We start from the raw sequence: 19,435 nt of genomic DNA, 5'->3' as shown, positions 1-19,435 counted from the left end.
GAAACACAAGGACGGACGCAGCTTGTCAAGAATCCAGGAAATTTGCAGCCCAACATTCGTTACATTCACATGAACTCATCGTAGGAAATGCGGCCAAGCATTCGACATACCCATCAGGGGCGACAAGATCCAAACAGCAAAAGAAAAGAAAGAAAGAAAAACGCAGCAAGGTAACATCAACAAAATGACCCAGAAGAAAGCTCAACTAAGCTACCACAATGGCAGTATTATGAACGACAAGAAAACAGCAAGACAATGGCAAGAAAACAACCACATAAACCGGCAAAACTCAACGAAGCTACCAAAAAAAGGAGACTCGACCAAAAGGCAGCAACCACGGGCATCTAGTGTCAAACCAGTCAGACGCGAGGAGAAGGCACAGAGACCCAGCAAAGGAATCGAAGGACCAGATTTCAGCTTAGCGGATTTGGTTCCATGTGCAGATTAGAACGACGAGAAAAAGAGTTAAATGTTACCTGTTTCACTTCTTCTGGAATTGGAATCTCAGCAGGAACTTTCAGCAAGCTTCGCTGGCGGTGACGGCTGATTCTGGTGGTGGAGGCGGCTCCGGTTCTTGGGCAGGCGTTGTCCACTTGTTGGCTACGCGGGAGAAGAAGGATTGTGGTCGTTGGTGGCTGCGATGGAAATTGCGCGTGATGCGGCGACGGTGGACAGCAGCAGCGGCAAGTGCGGACTGTGGTGGCCTGGACAGATTTCTCTTGCGTTGTTTCTTCGCAGCCTTGCGCCGTGGCTCCCTCAAAACTCTCCCCCAAAATCCAGCCGTCCTTTTTGTCCCTGTTGCTCTATTTCTTTCTGTTCTTTGGTTTTGTTCTCTCAGACGAAACTCACCATTCTTCTCCCTTGCTTTTCCGCTCGCGGCGTCCTTAGGTGATCCCCCCGTAGTCTTTTCCCCTGGTTCTCTTTTCCGGATTCCTCTCTATCCCTCATGCAGCCGCCACTTACTCCTCCTCTCGACCTTAGCCCTTTCTCTTCCGACCTCTCTCTTTTCTCTCCGTGGGTTTCCCTTGCTCTCCCCTCTGTCCAGTTTTTTCCCGTTTTTTCTTTCCGCTCCCGTTAGCTGCAAAACTCTCCCCACGATGAAGCTCTCCTTGCGGCTGATGTCTTCTTTCCTTTTTGTACCATCTCCCAATCCCCTAAACCTGCTCTCAATGGCCAGCAATCAACCTCCTCTCAGCCCCTTATCTTAGCCATCCGATGGGCATTGAGGTTGTGCCTCGCACGCTGCAAAAAAAATGCAGCGTGCATGCTGCGGTAATCTCTTTTTTTTTTTTTTTTTTTTTTTATAAAAAGAATGCATATAAATGATAATAATAATAAAATAAAATGACAGAACCATGCAATAATAATAAGAACGAAAACAAATAAATAAATAATAAAAAAAACAAACTAAATAAAAACGACAAAATGTCCATTTTTCAAATTTTCTACATTTTCTTTTTTTTCATTTTCATTCATTTTCTTTTTCTCAAAATAACTTAATAAAAATAACTAAAGTGCCCAAAGATTGAATAAACATATTTTGTGAACAAATTTTCCCTTTTTTTTCTTTTTTTTCATTTCAAGAAATTCTATGCTAAAAACTTAAAAATAAAAATAAAACTATAAACTAAAAACTAAAAATCGAATAAAACTAGCATGACAAATAAAAACTAAAAATAAACAGTAAATGAAATTACACCAAAAATTTGGTGTCTACAGTTTGCCCCTCTTTGTCTGAGTTTTGGAAAAACTTGAGACAAAGAAGTAGACACCAAAACTTACCTGTGTTATTCAGCTGCGAATTACTCAAACGATGGGGACTGACCCCTGACGGGAAATTTTAAAATCGGGACTGACCCGAGATAGAGATTTAAATGGGACTGACCCGAACAGGAATGTAAAATTGGGATAGACCCGGACAGAAATTTAAAATTGGGATAGACCCGGACAGAAATGTAACATTGGGATTGACTAGAGAAGGAAATTCAAATCATGGGACTGGCCCGACCAAGCTTTAATCACAGGACCGACCCGAATAAGCTTTGAATAGCGGGACTGAGCCGAACAGGCTTTGAATTGTGGGACTGACCCGCATAAGCTTTGAATCGTGGGACTGAGCCGAACAGGCTTTGAATTGTGGGACTGACCCGCATAAGCTTTGAATCGTGGGACTGACCCGAAAATGCTTTTGATCGTGGGACTGACCCGAAAATGCTGTTGATCGTGGGACTGACCCGAATAAGATTTTAATCGCGGGACTGACCCGAACAGGCTTTGAATCGCGGGACTGACCCGAATAAGTTTTGATCATGGGACTGACCCGAAAATGCTTTTGATCGTGGGACTGACCCGAAAATGCTTTTGATCGTGGGACTGACCCGAAAATGCTCTTGATCGTGGGACTGACCCGAAAATGCTCTTGATCGTGGGACTGACCCGAATGAGCTTTTGATCATGGGACTGACCCGAAAATGCTTTTGATCGTGGGACTGACCCGAATAAGCTTTTAATCGTGGGACTGACCTGAAAATACTGTTGATCGTGTGACTGACCCGAAAACGATTTTGATCATGGGACTGACCCGAAAATGCTTTTGATCGTGGGACTGACCCGAAAATGCTCTTGATCGTGGGACAGACCCGAATGAACTTTTGATCATGGGACTGACCCGAAAATGCTTTTGATCGTGGGACTGACCCGAATAAGCTTTTAATCGTGGGACTGACCCGAAAATGCTGTTGATCGTGGGACTGACCCGAAAACGCTTTTAATCATGGGACTGACCCGAAAATGCTCTTGATCGTGGGACTGACCCGAATGAGCTTTTGATCATGGGACTGACCCGAAAATGCTTTTGATCATGGGACTGACCCGAAAATGCTCTTGATCGTGGGACTGACCCGAATGAGCTTTTGATCATGGGACTGACCCGAAAATGCTTTTGATCATGGGACTGACCCGAATGCTTTTGATCGTGGGACTGACCCGAATGCTTTTGATCGTGGGACTGACCCGAAAATGCTTTTGATCGTGGGACTGACCCGAATGCTTTTGATCATGGGACTGACCCGAATGCTTTTGATCGTGGGACTGACCCGAATGCTTTTGATCGTGGGACTGACCCGAATGCTTTTGATCGTGGGACTGACCCGAAAATGCTTTTGCTCGTGGGACTGACCCAAAAATGCTTTTGATCCTGGGACTGACCCGAAAATGATTTAAAATTGGGATAGACCCACGGGATCTTTGGAATGTTGGCGGCACAAAATCCAGGCCCAACGTGATTTTTAGAATGGTCAGTGGGATAAGACCCAATCCTGCCATCCAATTGGTGAAGAAATTGAATTTGATTCGTCAAAATACAAAAAATTAAATTTGATTTTCCAAGAAACAATATTTTGAACTTGTTTTTTTTGATTTTTTGAATTTTTCTGATTTTTCGAGAGAATCTTTTTCACAAATAATTTGCCCCAGTGTAGGGCCCTTCTCCCTTCTTTCTCCTCTCTTTCTTCGGCATCGGCCTTCCATATCACCAGACGCTCTTTCGTCGATTTCAACTATGAATACCTGCACAGGGCTTACATGCACTCAAATGAGCGTGACTGATTTGAAAAAATGCATTATTTTGATTCTTGGACGAAATCCTCAATTGGACTACAAAAATATTTGCCCCTGTGTGGGCTTATTTTGCGAAATTTTGCAAATAAAAATTTTGCCCCAGTTTGGGCCCATTTGATTGCAAAAATTGGTTTAGATGATTTCCCATTTACTTGAACAAAGAAAAACCGCACTTTCTAAAATTTAGAAAAGAATGCACATACAACAATGTGAAGAAACTTTAATCGTCAAGTTTGAACTCATGCAGAAATTTCATGATGAATTCCTCGAAATAACACCAAATTTAAGAAGAAGATTTCTTCCTTACTTTTAGCATTGGTGCTTAGGGTAATGGGTCACCACTTCTGGTTGACTCATCTTTTCAGGACCAATCAGGTGACTTTATTTTTTGAAATGGCCAAGGAAATGGGAGATAAGAATCTGTCTCATTTTTGTGCCCCAGTTGTATGTAATCCATTCAATGTCACATCTTAGTGAAAGCAAAGAGTTTGTTACCCTTATTTTCAAGAAAACTTAGTCAACATACAAGCTTTCTAGGCTTGTAACGTATGGACAGAAGTGATAGCTAAACATGTGGAAACGGGTTATGCCCTTATGATCACAAATGATTGATGGATTTCGTACGAGCATAATCGTCACTTTGGATTGTCATGAAAGAATAAGTCAACGATGGACTTTATTAGCTTGTAATTTGGCTTGAAAACGATAGCTAAAGAAGCAATTTTCAAAGGACATTGCACTGAAGATCGCATTTTTCAACATCGCCCTCATCTGGACTCCAGGTTCTTGGACTTGGTTTGACTTTTTATCATCACCCAACAGGGTCTTTCAACATCAAATCCTTTTGCATCTTTCTTTGCATTCATTTTGCTCATTTTTCCTTTTCTTTTTCCCCCTTCGCGGGGTTTCACATGAAGAGCAGTGTCAACCTCACACCTAATCAATTCAGAATACAGCAAAAACTTCCGGCATCAGAAATTTGCTTGACAGGGCTATTGCAAAGAACAGAAGTCAGGACTTTCGGTTTTGTAATGGGGTCAGGTGGGGTGCTTCAGAAAAGTTAAGGCTTGAAAACGGATTTCAAAACTGGTTTGAAGAATCTGAGATCGCATTGTTGCGCCAAACCCTATTTTAGGGTAAAATCAGAATTTGCCTCGGTTTTTGCTCAATTGAGGCTTTTCACTTTCATTTCCTTTTTCCTTTTGACTTTTCGGCCTTTTGCCATTCTTTTGAACTTTCATAAAATTTGCCCCAGTTTATTTTTGAACTGAGGTTCTCTTTTCTTCCTTTGTTTTTGATCTTGTTGCTTTTCACTTTTCACTTCTTGAAATTTTCTTTTCAACTCAGACTCGCCCCCAGTGTGGGGTTTGCGATTCTCAGGGTTCGCCAAACGAAGTATTTTATTCTGAAGGCTCAAAAGGGATAACTAGAGATAGAATGCTTGATTGGAAAAGAAGAGGGCCTGACTTTTATTCCATTCCTTACAATAACTCTGAAAGGAAACATTCATTAATGGGAAATTTTTAGCATGTACCTGAATTAACTGATTGAGGAAAACCCTTGTTCATCCATATTTGTGAAACATAGGCGATCCACGCGGACAAATCCCTTCCTTTTCTCTTTTTCCAAAATTCGGAACCCAAGTGGAGTCAATTTTCCACAATTTGCGGTTCCCTCCTTATTCGAGCATTTTTGCTTTTCCCCTTTCCTTTTTCTTTTTAAAATTTCCCAATCTCCTTCCCCAATGCGGGGTACGATCATAAGTGCATTAGAAAAGAACCACCAATTTTAGCTCAAAATGGGGATGCAAGGGGTGATCAGTGTTTAGGTTGTAGAAACGACGGCCAAAGCATCATTCTTACACCTCATGACAACCAAAGTAACGAAACGGTTATTGAAAATCCATTCCCCTATTTGATATTTGAAAATTTTCCAATATAGGGTAGTGATCATTAGGGCTCTTATCTGAAACGAAATTATTCTTTTCATAGGCTCAAATGGGAGAGCAAGTGATAAAAATCTGTATAGATAGTGAAACAAATGCTCAAAGTATCATTCCAAATTTTCCAAACGAATAAGGATGATGCACATTTCTGCTTTCACTTAGATGTGATTGAATCGATTAAACACAATGGATATTTTCAAGCAAAGATGGCCCCAATTTGCGATTTATCAATCAATGTGACTGATTTTATTTTGGGGTTCAGTGAAGGAAAAAAGATATCTCATTGGGCCTTCTGAATGACCTCTTTTAATTCTGAACACTCTTATTGTGAATTTTCAGGTCGGAGGTTGAAAAAATCCCAATTTAGTCTTATTTCTTAAAATTCATCATGAAATCTCCAATGAATAAGAATAAAGAATGAAATGTACATAAATATACACAAAACAATGATTGTCCAAACAGTTTATTGCTGAAAAAGTTTGAAACAAATTTTCTCATTCAATTACGATACAAGTGAGAAGGGAGAAACTTGTAAAGAGCTCCACATATACACTTTTGTCTCCTTTTCAAATATACAAAATTTCCCTTTGGAAAACAATTACAACATCTCTCAGAGGGTTTTCATCGTAGGATCCGCCCAAGAATCAAATAACACTTGTAATCTTCAAACTTTATTGGATTAAAATTATCATCAGATATAGAAGAACATTTTCGTCTTATTGAAATATTTTTATGAATGCAGGGGAGGGGGGAAACAAAAGAAAAATACCCCGAGTTAGTAGGCAAAACTGCAAAATCGGTATGCATGTCCTATGGGAGAACCCTTTTATGCCAAGGGTAGGCCTAGCATGAAAATGCAATCCTCCAGAGCAGGCACTATACAATACCTGATGGATCCAATCAGCTCATGGAGTGAAAATTAATTTTGAAAGAATTTGGTCAATTCGGGTGACGAAAGATTTGTCAAAATGAGGTCAACGTCCGAATAGATTGATCACCTTTGATTTGCAAAAGGCACGGGTTTGACCTTGACGAACCTCCCATCGAAAAGATTGGAATTCGTTTTAACAAATTTTCTCAGTGAATTACGGGTCAAAACCCTAATGGATCAAATGATTGGATGCAATGGACGATTTTTCAAAATTGACTAGATCTCCCAATTTGGAATTTGACAATGAAATCCTAATAGGGCAAATGGGTTGAATGAAATTGACAATTTATTTAAAATCGACCGAATTACCCTAAAAGGGAAACAGGTCAAATGAAATGAATGAAATTTATCCGAAATTAATCAGATCACCCTAAAAAGGGTAAATTGATCAAATAGATCGAACGAAACATGATTTATTCAAAATCGGCTCGGTTGCCCTAAAAATGGGTAAATTGGTCAAATGAATGAAATTGAATTAGGGATTTATTCAAAAATCAGCCGAATGACCCTAAAAAGGGTAAATTGGTCAAAAGACCCTAAAAAGGGTAATTTGGTCAAAGGACCCTAAAAAGGGTAAATTGGTCAATTGAATTGACGATTTATTCAAAATCGACCGAATGACCCTAAAAAGGGTAAATTGGTCAAATGAATTGATGATTTGTTGAATGAATTGGCAAAATGGATTGGTTGAATCATCTGACCATTGGTTATTTCAAAATTATTGAAGTGCACTAGCCTATGACCTTCTAAAAAATCAAATTTTGGCCTCAATTTATTTATCGTCTCAATAGGAGGAATCATTTGTGAATTTCTTCAAATTAATGTCCTTCACGCAAGGGATTCTTACCAATTTTTGATAAAATGGCCAAAAAGTGATTATTAGATGCTCATATTCCAAAAATCACTCTATGAAAATAATCGGATCCTACCTTACCTTGTGCACTACCCCTTTGGATGGTATAAAATGTAAACGTGCAAGTCTCACTGGATTAAGTATCCGAGACACAAGGTGGCTTATTCCTAGCACGGGATCGCCTAAATGGCATTCCCTTTCTAGGGTTTATGCGTGATGCCAGTTTATTAAAGCGATATAAATATGTGACAAATATGGCCTAAAGGATATAAATAATGCAACGGGGGAAAAGGTCTAAAAATGAAATGTATTTACTGAAAAGTAAGTGCAAAGACTGAAATTTAAACATGTGAGCTATCTAGTAGATGAGTCACTAAAAGAGTGCCAAAGAGGCCCCTTATTGCTAAGGCACATGAATGCAGGCCAAGAAAACAAAAAAATGGTTAGTGCAATTGATAGTACACATAACACATTGTAACAACAAGATAAAGCAATCAAAGAAACAAAGCAATAAAAAGGAAAAAGGGGTTGGACCCCTCCCCTCGTGAATAGTGTCCCTATCTCAGGATAAGGTCGACTCTACCCTAGGCAAATCTAATATGGATGCATGAGGTTGGGATTTGCTAATGCATCTAGACTCGATAAGCTCAGGTCCCCGAGCCTTCAGACTTAGAAATCAAGGGTCATCAATCCCAAGATTCTTGGTCGGTGGCTCGAGCGATTCCCCAAACACCGCTACGCACACATCGTGTCACGGCTACGTGTTTGAGTGAATCTATCAAAACCTCAATGTTCGACCAAAAGCTAAAGGCTATCAACCAATAGCTTTAAGCGGAAGATTGAGTGACCCATTGGAACATGCTACACACACATCGTGTCGTGATCACATGTCCAAGTGAGTCACCTAATCCTAATAGGGTGGAGTGGCGTGACAAGCCACTAAAGAAAAATAAAAGGGATAAAAGAAGTAAAGCGTATGCTCGTATGCTAGTGCTCGTTTGGAGGGGAAGGGTCAAGAACCAGCGCGAGGCTCTAGGGTGACCCATACCTCCAAAAATGCAATGCAAGCGCGAGATAACAAGTAAACACACATCCAATCAACCAATCACACATACGTGAGTGAGGGAATAGTTGGATACGCGCGCGAGGCAAAAAGGCCCTAAAAATGGAAAATGCAAGCCTAATATCCAAATGCAATGCATAAAAAGGGTAGAAAAAGGAAACGAATGGCTAAGTCAAATGCTTGGACCCACTTAGGAAGTCCCCAGTGGAGTCGCCAACTGTCGCGCCCCACTTTTTGAATGATGTGTTGTGTGTGATGGTGTGTGTGTGTGTATGATATAAATGTGAACGTGTGCGAAATGAAAAGAAAGGCCATGGGACTTGATAATGCGACGGTTCGGCCATATAAAGTTCAAAAAGGGTTTTTTGTATCAAAAAATGGAGTCGCCACTTGGTATAGGGTTAGGGTGTACCAAGTCACCCAAAAATGATTTTTGTTTTTGAATAAAAAAGTAAATAAACCCTTTTAGAGAACTTGTGGGTCTACGTAACCAAAAGAGGGATCGGGGGTCACATTTGACGAAGGGGAAGGCAAGGATAAAAATCCAAGGCACCCCTTCGACCTAGCCAAGGCTAGTTGCGTGACTTAAACCAATTTTTCCTAATTTTTCTACCCAAGGTATGTATCGCATGTTGGATTTGACTAGATGAATGCAAAAATGCAAACCTAAATTCTAAAATGTCTCTTGTAAGGATTTTGGTCCCAACCACATGAGTTGTGGCGGCCAATAAAGGAAAACCTTATAGAGGTCGATTAATGCAAATGATGGCTAAAGTGCAAGTGTGCGATTGTATAAAAAGGTGCACGTGTGAAATTGTATGAAAAATCCAAGTGTTTGTGTGCAAGTGTATGAAAAAGTGCACGTGTGAAATTGTATGAAAAATCCAAGTGTTTGTGTGCAAGTGTATGAAATATAGTGATAAGTGCATATAGGTGTAATTCAGTGCAATTCTGTGAAGTAGAAATCAAAATGAACAATAAGGAAAGGAAAATGTGAATTGAAAAGAATGAGTAAGTGGTAAATGAGAATGAATGAACCTAAGGGAATGCATCAGGTCGGGTATGGGAATGACTCCTAACTTTTCGACTTCGATTTTCCCTTTGATTAGAAAGCAAAACTAGCGTGCTAAGGCTATCGAGTAGCCACACTCGCTCGTTTCCCTTATCAGAAGGGGACACTCACGCAAATGTACCCTGTAACTAGCATGAGATGCAAAAATCCTAAAATGAGGGGAAAAGGGGCTCGAGGAGCATGCCAGATGTTAAAACTAAGGAAAAATGCATGATATGTAGTGAACAAGCAAATGATGTGCTAACGAGGGGAAATCCCTAAGGGTCTAGCGTTGGACTAGCCCATTCTATGAATTCCGACTAGCGTTGGACTAGCGGAAACGTACATTCATCCATTCTATTCATTCATGGCTATGAAAGCAAGTAGACATGCCAAAACACTCATAAACACATAGCACATAACATTTAGCATGCTCGACTAGATGCAAGAGCCTAATAAAGCAATTAAACATGTAGCAACAAAAGCAAGCAACCAAGGGGAAGGGGAAATGGACCGGATGCTCTCCGAGCACTATCTATTACAAGCCAAGAGGTGTACACATACCCCATAAAAGCATAAAGGGGAAGGGGAAATGGACCAGATGCTCTCCGAGCCCTATCTATTACAAGCCAAGAGGTGTACACATACCCCATAAAACTTAAATAAAAGTAAAGAGCAAGTAAATGCATGCAAAGAGGTAAGGAAAGCGAAGTAGACAGGCATATTCACATAACACGTAGGAGCACGTAAGGTCAAATGTAGTGCAAATGAGGGATAGAGTGTACCTCCCTTGAATTGACGCCCCAATGAAGTGAAATTATTCAATTACCCTCCAAAATAATAAAAAGGTCAAGGCACCACTTTATTTAAGAAAAATTAAAAGAAATGTGCAAAGCAAAACTCACTTGATCATAAAATCCCTAAAGTCATGACTTAAGCGCAATTGAAACAAAGCATGGTAGTTAATTGAAGCAAACAAGCAATGGAGTTGCACAAATTGAAATTACCAAGGACCAAATTGATGAAAATTTTTAATTACTTGGGTCCTAGTGGAACAAGGAGAGACTTGGGGCCAAAATGCAATTTTGAAAGTTGATTTGCATGCAAACCATGCAAACCCACGAAGGAATCAGGCTTCTGCAACTACTTTCTTCACTCTAGCAACCGAAATGAAATTTGCTGCACTTTCTTTTCCAACATTTCAAACCCAAACATGCAATTTTTGATCCAAACTCTTTCAACCAAACATCAAAACTTTAAACTAGACAAACAAAACACATGATCTCAACATCCAAACAAGCTAAAACTTAGAATGGAATTCTGCAAATCCTGGAAAACATGTAAACATTGAAGAACGAAAACTGCTGCACTTTATTTCTACCATGTCGGCTGCAACTTTGCAGCTTCAACCCACGAGACAAAACACATGAAAACTGTTGTAGCTTTAGGTTCAGCATACAAGCTCACCATCGATCATTTAAACCCTTCTTCCAAAACACAAAAATTAACTAGCATATAAGGTGGTGAAAATTCATTTTTTGTGGGCTGTTGCATGATGAAACAGCGAAACACAAGGACGGACGCAGCTTGTCAAGAATCCAGGAAATTTGCAGCCCAACATTCGTTACATTCACATGAACTCATCGTAGGAAATGCGGCCAAGCATTCGACATACCCATCAGGGGCGACAAGATCCAAACAGCAAAAGAAAAGAAAGAAAGAAAAACGCAGCAAGGTAACATCAACAAAATGACCCAGAAGAAAGCTCAACTAAGCTACCACAATGGCAGTATTATGAACGACAAGAAAAAAGCAAGACAATGGCAAGAAAACAACCACATAAACCGGCAAAACTCAACGAAGCTACCAAACAAAGGAGACTCGACCAAAAGGCAGCAACCACGGGCATCTAGTGTCAAACCAGTCAGACGCGAGGAGAAGGCACAGAGACCCAGCAAAGGAATCGAAGGACCAGATTTCAGCTTAGCGGATTTGGTTCCATGTGCAGTTTAGAACGACGAGAAAAAGAGTTAAATGTTACCTGTTTCACTTCTTCTGGAATTGGAATCTCAGCAGGAACTTTCAGCAAGCTTCGCTGGCGGTGACGGCTGATTCTGGTGGTGGAGGCGGCTCCGGTTCTTGGGCAGGCGTTGTCCACTTGTTGGCTACGCGGGAGAAGAAGGATTGTGGTCGTTGGTGGCTGCGATGGAAATTGCGCGTGATGCGGCGACGGTGGACAGCAGCAGCGGCAAGTGCGGACTGTGGTGGCCTGGACAGATTTCTCTTGCGTTGTTTCTTCGCAGCCTTGCGCCGTGGCTCCCTCAAAACTCTCCCCCAAAATCCAGCCGTCCTTTTTGTCCCTGTTGCTCTATTTCTTTCTGTTCTTTGGTTTTGTTCTCTCAGACGAAACTCACCATTCTTCTCCCTTGCCTTTCCGCTCGCGGCGTCCTTAGGTGATCCCCCCGTAGTCTTTTCCCCTGGTTCTCTTTTCCGGATTCCTCTCTATCCCTTATGCAGCCGCCACTTACTCCTCCTCTCGACCTTAGCCCTTTCTCTTCCGACCTCTCTCTTTTCTCTCCGTGGGTTTCCCTTGCTCTCCCCTCTGTCCAGTTTTTTCCCGTTTTTTCTTTCCGCTCCCGTTAGCTGCAAAACTCTCCCCACGATGAAGCTCTCCTTGCGGCTGATGTCTTCTTTCCTTTTTGTACCATCTCCCAATCCCCTAAACCTGCTCTCAATGGCCAGCAATCAACCTCCTCTCAGCCCCTTATCTTAGCCATCCGATGGGCATTGAGGTTGTGCCTCGCACGCTGCAAAAAAAATGCAGCGTGCATGCTGCGGTAATCTCTTTTTTTTTTTTTTTTATAAAAAGAATGCATATAAATGATAATAATAATAAAATAAAATGACAGAACCATGCAATAATAATAAGAACGAAAACAAATAAATAAATAATAAAAAAAACAAACTAAATAAAAACGACAAAATGTCCATTTTTCAAATTTTCTACATTTTCTTTTTTTTTCATTTTCATTCATTTTCTTTTTCTCAAAATAACTTAATAAAAATAACTAAAGTGCCCAAAGATTGAATAAACATATTTTGTGAACAAATTTTCCCTTTTTTTTCTTTTTTTTTCATTTCAAGAAATTCTATGCTAAAAACTTAAAAATAAAAATAAAACTATAAACTAAAAACTAAAAATCGAATAAAACTAGCATGACAAATAAAAACTAAAAATAAACAGTAAATGAAATTACACCAAAAATTTGGTGTCTACAGTAGAGATGTTGGCCACCTAAGACCTTCAAACAAACTTCAATAGACCACTCACAAGCACCCAAATGATAGATTTTATGGAGTAGAATCTAAGTTATGTGGTTGGTTTTGGAAGATTGAGTGAAATGGAAGCTAGAAAGTTGAAAAATTTTGTCTTTCTTCTTGCTAGAGAGGTTCGGCCATCAAGAGGTGAAAATGGTGAATTTTTGTGATTTTTTTTTTGAAGATATTACCCACTTAGTCAAAATAGTCAAGAAAATGAATAGTAACTCTTAAGTCCTAACCAATATCATGGTGACACTTGGCATCACATTAATTGCATTTCTATCCTTTGTTCACCTCTCACATCAATCACTTCACATCCTCTACTTATCTCTTAGCACCCGATAAATTTTACACAGTATCCAGAATTTAACCTAATTGGCCGAATTTTTCTGAACTTACCGCACTAGTGGGTTCCACATCCGATATACGTTCTTATTTTCTCAACATCTAACCGATACTTGAAAAATCATCGAAAACCCATATTTACTCAGAAAATTATCTGGGGAAATTTCCAATAAAGAAAAAAATGTAGAAAAGGCGGGCGATAAAAACCCGAAACCACCTCACCGATTAACGAATAACCCTCATATCAGCTTACGAACGGACTGGGGCCTCACAATCTCCCCTACTTAGGACAATTTCGTCCTCGAAATTCAATCCGTGGTCAAAGCGTACCTTCGAAACCTGCCGTAAAGGATACACGAAAACACAAAACACAAAACAGATACACGAAAGGCACGCAAAGGATAGGTACAAAAGATAATACTCGCATATATACATTTACTTACAAAGTCACACCAAAAGATATGCAAATTACCCGACCTCCAGTCGGGTCAAAACCCAATATACACACGAGCACTCCGGCTCCAAAAATCTAGTCAACCAACCAGATAACAAAAGTAATCGGCCAGCTAATCCAAATACAAAAGCGACCCTAAACGCCTCCCCTAGGGCTCCGGTTCCCCACGGAACCTAAAGTACCTAGCTCACCTATCTGCTCTGGCCCGGTAGCTCGTGGGGGTGCCTCCGCGGCCATATCTAGTAAGACCCCACAATCAAACGTGATACTCCGGGCCCTCTCCCTGAGCTGCCTCTTCATAGCGAAGAGGTGCTGGTGTGTGTCTCGGAGATCCCGCTCCAGGTCTCTAACGCGCAACGCCTGCCAGCGGCTAAACTCTCTAGCCTCCGCCAGCTGCGCCCGCAAAGTCTCGACCGTCTGGTCTAGGTGATAACGCTCATCATCCAACGCTAAGACAACCTCGTCAGGATAGCTATAGGTATACCAGCACGCACAGGGTCGGCGCGACACCTAGCCGAAGGGAGAATACAAAGTATAGGGCTCCCCAAGCCTCCTCCGATAGCGGATCGCCCGCTTACGCAGCACCCGATCATCCGAGCCCCTCCCACTCGGAGGTCTCGGTCCCGGTCCCACGCCGCTAGAACTGCCCGGATCCATACCTACAAACATTAATTCGTTAGTTAACCGACATTTCAACTTAAAATATATCATTCAACTTAAAGAGAATCACGTAATCCTAATGAACCTATCACGTATGTCCCACAATTGCCCAAGTCCTCTAACCTAGGCGGTCTGATACCAACTGTGACGACCCCACTTCTCCCAAGTGCGAACCCAAGGGTATCGGCGGGCCGCCTGCCTAGCTCGCGCCAGGACTCAAAACTTAAAGTAATACTCAAAAGTCTCGAGTCAAACCACTCTAATACACTATAACCACAACCAGCAGAAGATAGACCCTAAGAAGGGTCCTTATACAAACCACCAAAACAAAAACAAACATCCTAACTGTTCAACTATTACAAGCCAATCTAACTATACTAGTATACGAACCAAAAGTCCCCGCGTCGGCCCCTGCTAAGGAAAACAAATGGAACGGGGTAAGCTATATGCTTAGTAAGTAAACAGGGGCGAAAGCATAAATTTCACGTAACAACAGTTACACAGTAAGAGTAAAGCAAAAGCAGAAAAGTAACATCACATAATAAGGATACAGGTGGCTCCAAAGCCAATTCATATGCCATGCGTGATCTCCTGCCGACACTCCGTCGACCACACTCAATGGTCCGTAGAACTTCACTTGTACACCCACCGACACCTTATCACCCTCACTGGCCAGTCACCTCACAAACTTGTCCGGGCGAACGAAATCACAAACTTGAGCTTGAGTCACAAGCTCGGGTCACAAACTTGGTCACCTTCTCAGTGAACCGGATTCACAAAATTGGTTCATAACATGAACCTGCAAACTTGGTGACCTCAGACTAAGTTGGACTGACTTCGACGAAGCCCTAACCGGCTCGAATAGTCCAAACAGGTCTTAGATCGGGCCCACGAACTCACAAACTTTGCAAACTTCACAAACTTTACTCGAAAGTCGCCCCGAGCCACAAGCTCAAGGGTTTTGGTTCCAAAAGGTTCATATACATATGCCAAGTACAATTATACATTCAAATTAGGGTTTAGGTCGAGTGCGATAAAGTACACCCTCGCCTAAGTACCCTTTTCACACCTCTCAAACACATAGCAAAGAAAACACACCAAACTGGCCTGAATACTTACCCAGAATCTGAAATAGCAAAAACACGAAGTCGGATCGAAATGAACAGCTAGTAGTGGGCCCCACCAGTTCCGCCCAGCTCACCACCGTCTGACATAGAAGATTGTGTCACATAATATCGCAAACGGCTACCATTGTGCCTAAAACAAGCAAAACGGAAAAAATGACACGCGCGCACGTAAATATGACGGACGGAAACGGAAACGGCCGTTAGCGGAAACGGCAGATTTGACACTCGTTTCTAGTTTACTCATAAGTTGAGCTACGAATATCAGATTAAGGCGTATGAGATGCCATATCGAAGCTTAAAGGATAAACAACAACTGTTATGAAGACATCCAGAACTGAAACTGGAGGCTTCAGTCCCAAATGAACCAAACACAATCACTTACGAAATCTGGCCAATACACAAATGGTCAGTTTTGAGTGCAAACTGTTGTCCATGCTACACATGGTCAAAAGAGCTGAAAATTGGCAGTTAGATGGTTCATTCCAAATGGAACAACTTTCATGAAGGTCGGCAATCCAAATTCGGAACGGAAATTGGTCATCAGGACCAAAACAGATCTGACCAGAAAATGGTCATTTTCACGGGCAGGCCTTATTTGCTCGGCTATATCTCAGGTTTTATAAATCCGATTCATGAAATTCCAAGGGCGTTAGAAAGCTCTGATATAGGGCTATAAGTTTGGTGTTTTGGTCGCAAGCCCAAACAGCTTGTAACCTAGTCAAACGTGAAGCCAAAGCTCCAGTCATAAACTGTCCGGATATAAAACAGTTCTGACATGCATTCTTATTTCGATCATAACTCGAGCTACGGGACTCGGATTTTGACGCACTTTATAGCGTTTCGAAGCTGTGACCAAGAACTACATTTATTATGAAGGAATCAAAATCCAGATCGTACAGGATCAAAATGAAAACCCCCACGGTCAGAAGCTGAAATGCAAAACGTACCCAAACTAATGTCTAAAACAGGCCTGAGTGTTCTGTCTATAACTCATAATACACTACTCCGTTTGACTTGAAACTTTACAGAAATATTCAGGACTTAAGGGGCTACAATGTTGAAGAAGGTAACTTTGTCCAGTTTTGAAGATAACAAGGTCAAAAATGCAAGACACTATACCAGAATCGCAAAACAGGTTCACAAACCGTATCCTAGTACAAACATCATAACTCAACCTACACAAGTCCAAATCCAGAAATTCCAAAGCCATTCGAAAGCTTAGAAACAGGGTTACATTTCATCAGAAGACCTCAACATCCAAATCGAAAGCAATGCCAGTCAAAACAGACGAGTTCAAACGCAGTTCGCACATTCTGATCAACCCAGAACAGCAACAGTAAAATCGACATATCTCACTCTACACTACTCCAAATGACCTGAAATTTTACAGACACCTCAAACACATCAATACCTACAACTTTTATGTTTTAATCAAAGTCCAATTCGCCCTCTAACCCTATGATCCAAAACCGGACAGAATAAGGGGTGATAAAACCCTAACTTTCCACAATTCAATCCAAACCCAAAATTGGTTACAATTATCACTAATTCACACCTACTAGAGTCTTTTCCCCTCATTATCAACCATCATAGATGACCACAACAACACATTCATATTAAACCAGAAAATTCCTCAAAAATATAAAAACTCAACCAATTCATTCCAAACCATGAAATAATCCACAATTTCTCACACCATAGCCACCATTAGGCATAAAATAACCATCATTAAGTATAAGGGAGTAGTCAAACATCACTTACCTAAGAAACAAGAGATGTAGAGATGTTGGCCACCTAAGACCTTCAAACAAACTTCAATAGACCACTCACAAGCACCCAAAGGATAGATTTTATGGAGTAGAATCTAAGTTATGTGGTTGGTTTTGGAAGATTGAGTGAAATGGAAGCTAGAAAGTTGAAGAATTTTGTCTTTTTCTTGCTAGAGAGGTTCGGCCATCAAGAGGTGAAAATGGTGAATTTTTGTGATTTTTTTTTTGAAGATATTAACCACTTAGTCAAAATAGTCAAGAAAATGAATAGTAACTCTTAAGTCCTAACCAATATCATGGTGACACTTGGCATCACATTAATTGCATTTCTATCCTTTGTTCACCTCTCACATCAATCACTTCACATCCTCTACTTATCTCTTAGCACCCGATAAATTTTACACAGTATCCAGAATTTAACCTAATTGGCCGAATTTTTCTGAACTTACCGCACTAGTGGGTCCCACATCCGATATACGTTCTTATTTTCTCAACATCTAACCGATACTTGAAAAATCATCGAAAACCCATATTTACTCAGAAAATTATCTGGGGAAATTTCCAATAAAGAAAAAAATGTAGAAAAGGCGGGCGATAAAAACCCGAAACCACCTCACCGATTAACGAATAACCCTCATATCAGCTTACGAACGGACTGGGGCCTCACAGCTGGACAACACAACAAGCTAGCACAACGGCTATACTTCACCAGTGAGTCTTAGTTCAAGAAGTTCATCCCTGGCGGTGCTTGAAAACACAATAGGCAATGCCTCACCAGAGAGTTTTTGTGACGGCCCCACTTTCCCCTAAGGCGAACCAAAGGGTTCGGCGGACCGCTTGCCCAACTCTCGCCAGGACTCACTCACTCATATCCCACGCATACTGTCGCGCCCCATTTTTAATAATAAAAATATAATAAGTGAGTGAAGTATGGTTTAAAATGGTGATGTGTGTGAAAATGAAAGGAAAGGCCATGGGATTTTGAAATGCGACATTTTGGCCGAAAATAGTAATCTAAAAAGGTTTCGGTAAAATGTAGGAGTCGCCACTTGGTATTGAGTTAGGGTGTACCAAGTCACCCAAAAAATGTGGATTTAAATGTAAAACCTTTTTAGATTGACTCCAAAATCTACGATAAATCAGAGAAAAAAATGGTTCGGAGGTTACAGTTGAAGAGAGGGAAGGCAAAGACAATGTCTAAGGCACCCTCCCAACCTAGCCTAAGCTAGTTGCATGATTTAGTCATGATTTTCCTAATTTCTAACCAAAAGATGTATCGCATTTGGATGTAACTAATATGAATGCAATCCTAAACCTAATGAGGAATCGAAAGGGACAATATCTCTTAGAGGCTCGATCGGACTAAATCACATGAGTTGTGATAGCCAAGCATAAGTGTGACAGCCCCACCTCCCCCTAAGGTGAACCAAATGGGTTCGGCGGACCGCCTGCCCAGCTGTCGCCGGGACTCAGTCAGTCACTACAGTCCTCAAATAAATTGCAATATAAATCTCAAATATTACATCAAATTCTCCAATAATTACATGTAAGAAGCGAAGCGGAAACAATTCCCCAAACTATACATAAAATGATTCCAAATCCAAACTGCACAAGATATATGCCATCCAGTCACGTGAATAAGTACTACAAGCCTTCCTTCGCCACGAGCCCTGTGGAGGGGAATAAAATAGTTTTGGGGTGAGCTAAAAGCTCAGTAACCAGTAAAATCAGTACTCAAATATACAAATATATTTCAAAATCGTTAATTTCAATGATGTCATGAATCGGTAATCAAATGTACGTTTATTGATCTCGTGAGCCAGTGAAATCATTGCACTTAAACAACCAACGCTCAAATAGATCACTTAACGTTAAACAATAAGGGGGAGCAACGTTGGTGCTCCAGATCATGTCATGAACAATAAACAGGGTGGAGACGTTGGTGTTCAGCTCAAGACTCCCCAAGAACTCATTGAAGCCAAATCATGTCATGAACCCACATGCAAGCACGCATGATATGCAATCCAGTACATAATGCAAGAAACATTTCACAAGTACTTTGGAAATAGTTTAGGGTCACTCACCAACTACGGCACATAATCCTCATCCATCGTAGACAGTTTCCTCGATCAAGTCCAAGGCCTTCAACTCAAACTCAAAGCCATCAAATGCTTTCAAAGATCGGACAGAATTTCCCCTACATTTTCTTACTTTTCCATCCTACAAGCAACACCATTTCATCTCAAATCAACCACATACACATCATAGACTATCAAATACACCTTTCGGCACAATATC

Source organism: Coffea arabica, chromosome 5e (genome assembly GCF_036785885.1).
Source record: "Coffea arabica cultivar ET-39 chromosome 5e, Coffea Arabica ET-39 HiFi, whole genome shotgun sequence".
NCBI lineage: Eukaryota > Viridiplantae > Streptophyta > Magnoliopsida > Gentianales > Rubiaceae > Coffea > Coffea arabica.
The sequence above is the reverse complement of the archived record's forward strand: the minus strand, read 5'-3'. Positions refer to the sequence as shown.